The sequence below is a fragment of the Helianthus annuus genome, chromosome 3, assembly GCF_002127325.2.
Source record: "Helianthus annuus cultivar XRQ/B chromosome 3, HanXRQr2.0-SUNRISE, whole genome shotgun sequence".
Taxonomy (NCBI): Eukaryota; Viridiplantae; Streptophyta; class Magnoliopsida; order Asterales; family Asteraceae; genus Helianthus; species Helianthus annuus.
This window is the reverse complement of record NC_035435.2, coordinates 136324626-136330625: the sequence shown is the minus strand read 5'-3', so window position 1 is coordinate 136330625 and position 6000 is coordinate 136324626.

The following is a 6000-nucleotide window of genomic DNA, read 5'->3' as shown; positions in this document are numbered from 1 at the left end:
TTTAGGTAACTTTATTACCACTTTTCCAAGCCTTTAGTGCTGTCCAGCTGGCTTCTATTTGGCTTTCATATTTTGTTACCTGAAACGCGTTTAAAAACATTTTGTCAGTGGGAAATACTGGTGAGTGAATCCCGGTTTAATCAAGTTTAAGTAAAAACCATTGTACAGTATTGAGGGCGTTCACGCAATTACATTTGTTTCCAAGTCATACCAATTACCACCCACGTACTGTCAACCCGACTTGTGGAAATGTTACTCCTTGCAAGGCAGTAACAAATTTTGTATACAAAACCCCAACATACTGACGATAATTGTATCCTTACACATACTTAATAATTGTTTAATATATAATTAATCGTGTGAGGTTTTGTAAAAACAGTTTGTAAAAAGGAGATTACTCACATTGATGTCTTAGGTTTTCTATAAGGGTTTCCTGGTGACAATCTATAAATTACACAAATGCACACGTGTTAGTATAATAACCCATTTTAACATTAGTAATACCCTCCCCGAGACGGCATTCCAACGACTACGTCAGGCAGAACCACGACAGCCGTTACGGAACCCTAGATCAATCGGGCAGCATATCTAATACGTATCCAGGGGTTATGATACTTACAAAGGAGCAGAACTTTGTTATTTAGGGGGGTATTATGCCCGGAAATTATAATTGCTATTCAGAAATTAGAGAGAAAGCTCGAGAGATGAACGAATTCGACTGAAGGCCGATGCGTGCAATTTATAGGGCCTGATTTTGGGTTTTACATGGCCCGCCTAAGACGTAGCAAGGGGCGAGGCTCCCTAGGGTAGGCCCTAGGGTTGCTGATTCGGACCGTAGACTCCACACGTGACCTAACACGTGGCGCTCTAGGGTGCGACTCTGACTCCTTGCTGTCGCGGCCCGCGTAGGCAGTAGCCATGGGCTACGCGCCCCACGAGAGCCCCAATTTTCTTGTTTTTATTTAATTTTTATAAAAATAAAGGTATTCGGGGTCCGTTTTCACGTATGGGGTGTATTTTAAGACATATTGGGATATTTTAATATATTTTGGGGTGTCAAAAATATTTAGGAGGATGTCGGTTTATTTTAGGGTTGTTATAGTCGCCGACGGCATGTGTAAACCCCGGAAGTGGCAGACGGCCTTTCTCGCTGTCTACGGTACTCTTGGGCGACGGTGAGCTGCACGGGGCGTCGCCGACGATGCCTAAATTCCTCAGTTTCCGTTTTTCGCATTCCTTGCTCCCGATTGACCTGTTTCGCATCCCGGTGGTCCGGTTTTCGTCTCGGTGACCCGTAAAGCTCCAGAAAAGCTCCTTAAACTCCATTAAACCTGCAAAACACAAATTTAATTAAAATTAGGCTATTCGAGATTAAAAGTCACGTAAAAACATTAACTTATTGGGGGTCCGTTTTCGCGTATGGGGTGTATTTTAAGACATATTGGGATATTTTAATATATTTTGTGGTGTCAAAAATATTTAGCAGGGTGTCGGTTTATTTTAGGGTTGTTATAGTAAGTAGTGTGAACTTGTATGTACGCACGTATGAATGGGATACGTATGAATGTACTTAGATATATGAAAATGTATACACGTGTTGTAATCTAATGATTGTAGATCACTGGTATACGTATATGTGAAGATGTGGGTTTTTAATATGTTTGAGATTACGTATTCCTAACCATGTTACTATTGAGAATGAAATGGAGTGCAGGTATGGGAACGCTGGACTCTCGAGGAATTGATGTCGGACTCGAGTAAATAAAATTGAGGGGATGTTTCAATGGAATTCCTTACGTAGTTAGAATGTGATATAGCCTTTTAAGTATATGTATTAAATTATATATGATGTCGCCATGTACTAACGTGTTGGTTATATATGGTGACCGCAGGTTAGTCAGATATTCTTCATGATGGACAAGTGAACGAGGGTCGAGTTGAAGATTATGGATTGTACGGGAAAGCAGTCATGTTGTTTGTAATTATTTGTTAACATAGTTACATTAAATAAATGATGAATGATGTATTTATGTTAAAAGGGTTGACCTAAACGGTATTCAAGTATGTTAGAGCAGTTAAAAGAAAGAAATTTTACGGTTCATTTTTCGCTGCGTCGTTTTGGGTCAAATCGTGATTAGGGTCTTACAAAAAAGGTAAGAAGGATTCTAGTCCATTGATCTTAGATTTGGAGGGTTGAGGTTAGTTTTAGGGGAAAAGAAAATAATAGAAGGGCATAAAAGGAATCCTACATATATTGACTTTCTCTCTCCACATGCAAGGCACATGCCAATTCCCCCATCAAATTTAAAATGCCCATAACTTTTTCATACGACATTTGTTTTTAAAAAAATACCATAATAACGAGCGTTTTTTATCTTTAATATTAATATGATATTACTATATAAAAATAAAATAAAAATTTTCACTTTTACTGGGTTTTCTTTGTATTGTGTTAACGGTTGTGACCATTGTATCTTTTAACTGGGTTTTGGTCCTTACATTTTTTACTAAGGTTTCTATACATTGTGTTATTATCAATACTTATAACACATTGTTAATTTGGGTTCTGTCCATTGCATTTCTATCAAAACCTATAACACAATATATGACACAATGAAGATGATGTTATATTTGGGTACTCTATGCATTTTGTTATACGTTCTGGTCATTGTGTTTATTCTGCTATCCATTGTGTTTTAATCTATTGTTTATTGTGTATTAGTCTGTTGTCCATTGTTTTTTAGTCTATTGTCCATTGTGTCTTTTATCTGCTCTCACTAATTGTCTCTTTTATCTGTCGTCGTCAATTTTATTTTTAGTCTACTTTCCATTGTGTTTTTAATTTGATACTCGTTGGGTTTTACGTTATGTCCATTGTGTCTTGTGTCTTTTATCTATTGTCATCGATTGTGTTTTTTTGTCTACTTTCCATTATGTTTTAGTTTGATACTCATTGTGTTTTATGTTATGTCCATTGTGTAATACGCAATTAGGTTTTCTCATTGTGCTTTACGTTATGTCCATTGTGTAATACGCAACTGGGTTTTCGAATTTCTTTCTAAATATAACAACATGGTACTCATATTAAAGATAAAAAGATGCTCAATTTTTGGTATACTTTTTTTAAACAAATGACGTATAAAAAAGTTATGGACGTTTAAAAAATAGGGGAAATAGTATGTGACTTGCATGTGCATAATCTTTTTATTCTATTTGACAAAATTACCCTTTTCACTTGATTTCTTTTGGGACACTTGTCACTCCATAGTGGCTTCTTACACTTCTTATTTTTAAACTCGGGTAGAAAACTTAACCCATAAAGAGAGTATTGTGAGCATGGAGAGTTGAGATCTTGTCTAAAGAGTGCTAACTGTATGAACATATTTGAGCCACTGATACTTTAAATCAAATGGTGGTGTTGATTACAAATAAAACTCTTTTAAATAATAATTAGTACTAACAAGTTAGGGGTAATTTCATAAAATTACTAAGTTATATTAAATAGTAAGATCTATTATATATAGGTATTTTAGTCATTTAGCCATTTCCCATTAAATACTAATTTCATTAAGGTTTTTTAAACTAAAATAACTTTTATATATTTTACTATTTTTTCAAAGAAAATTATACCATAAGATCAAATATTTTTTTTATCTTTAATATGAGTACCAAATTGCTATACCTTTTTTTATTTGTAAAAGTGACTTTTAAAAAAGTTACAAAAAAGTGTTTTATAATTGTGCTAGATATGTAGTTGTTGTGCTAGTATGAAAAATGTATTGTGTTGATTTTAAATCTATACGTATGTTCTTATTTTGTTGTATAATTCTCATGAGAATCAATATCAAAACAACTCACCCACATTAATCCCTTTTGTGAGATAAAGTTCAATTCCATATAAAACCCTGTTGTGCGATTAGCCTCGAATACGAACAACAGATTGAATACAAACAAGCTGAACAAGCCATTGTGCGTTCAGCCTCGAAGCAAACGTCCAACGATAATCAACAATCAGTGTGGGATAAATGAGTTGGTTGTTCATGTGCTGACATAGTACGCGGGTGTGTGCTAGTTATGTGTTAATTACAATAGAATACAAACAAACACGAAAAGTAGATATAATCAGCACATTTATGTTAAATTTGAAAACCAAAATAGATATAATCAGCACATTTAATGTGCTGATAATGGAGAACGATTAAGGATGTTGTGCTAATGTCGTTTATGTTGATAATGGGGAATGATTGAGGACGATGTGTTGATAATAGAGAACGATTGAGGATGTTATGCTAATTATATAGTGTAGTGCTGCTTGTAGTTTTTTGGTGGTGGTTCCTGCAGGGTGGTTTGATCATGGAGAGTTACCAGATCATGGATATGTTAAAAAATTCAAACTTTAATTTGAATTAAACTTGCATGGATTTAGGGATATTTTAATAATTATTATTAATTTGTTATAAATAAATATGGCCAAAAGGTCTCCCTAAACTATTTTTTTATTGACTGACACTTGTCATTTATGTGTTGGTTCTTACAAACATAAGACTATGGGGTGTGGGGGGGGAGGGGCTTGGGTTGGGGGCATTGCTTGACAGGTGGCAAGCGTGGGCTCCACCTGACCACCAAAAAAAAAGTGGGGTGTGGAAGCGGCGTGGCCAGGCGGCGTTGGGGTGCCATGTTGGTTTTTTAGATTTTTTATTCCCACCAGCCAATCCAAGCAAGCCACCTCAGACCTATCCCCGCCCAACGCCAGGCTTCGGAGCCACGACAACGGGGCAACGTCGTGGCCGACGCTGGCATGGTGTGGGTTAGCCAGCGTTGCCTGGCATCCCCCGCCCCAACCAACGCCCACACCCACTAGTCTAAGTGTTTGTATTTGATCCCATTCCGAAGAATGGGTTTTTAACATAATTTTTTTTGGGAGTAAAATGCCAGAAATTGTCCATAAGGTTTGATCATTTTTTCCACTTCGGTTTAAAAATGAGACCATTGTAACTGAATCCCTGACATTTCATTTTTGTTCTATTTCCATCCAAATCACTAACTCAATTAAAATTAATCGTTAACTCGCATGGATGATTTTCACAATTCTCAAACCTCTAAGACAATTCTGACAATTTCCCGTTTTCTTTTGTTTTTAAATTTTATAAATTTTATTTTTATCTTTAAATAAAAACAAAAAAAAACATTATTACAAACAAATATATACACATACACACACGCATAGATATATACACACACACAAATATACATATATATATATATATATATATATATGTATAGGATAAGGATAATTAAAGAACACTAATTATTGCGAGAACAAAAAGAACAACTCTAAATCACTAAATTTTGAGATTTTAGGTTCATATTTCTTAAATTTTATGTTTCTAACATTCATATATGTATTATATATACATAAAAAATCATATATTTTTCCCTACACATAACCTACATGTGTGTAGGTTATTTAAAACCTGAAGATTTTTCATAGTTTGTTTTACATTCTAGTATGAGAAACAATAAATCTTACATTTATAACATTTTCATTTACTTTTTAGCTTTTTTAGGATTGAAAAAATGAGTGATTCATTTTGTTCTGCATGTTCTCGCAATATTTAGTGTTCTGCATAGAAACTCCCCTGGATGTATATATATCACATTTATATATTTACAAACTTATTTTTTTATTTTATTTTTTACCTATAAATACAAAAAATAATAATAAATTAATGATGTTTTGTATGACGGGTCAACGAGGGGAGATGAGGTACGAGTGCCGAGATAGAAAGGGTGGTTGTGGCAGCGACAGTGGTGGTGGGGGTGGGGGTGGGGGTGGGGGTGGTGGTTGAGGTGGAGAAGAGAGAAGGGTAGAAGAGAAAGAGCGTGTATGGTTTGTGTATATAGTAGCGGAGCTTGAACGAAAACACAGTGGGGGACTAACTCTCAAAATCCAAATCGGTGGGGTCGGACTCTTAAAAAATCCAACATTTTACACAACAA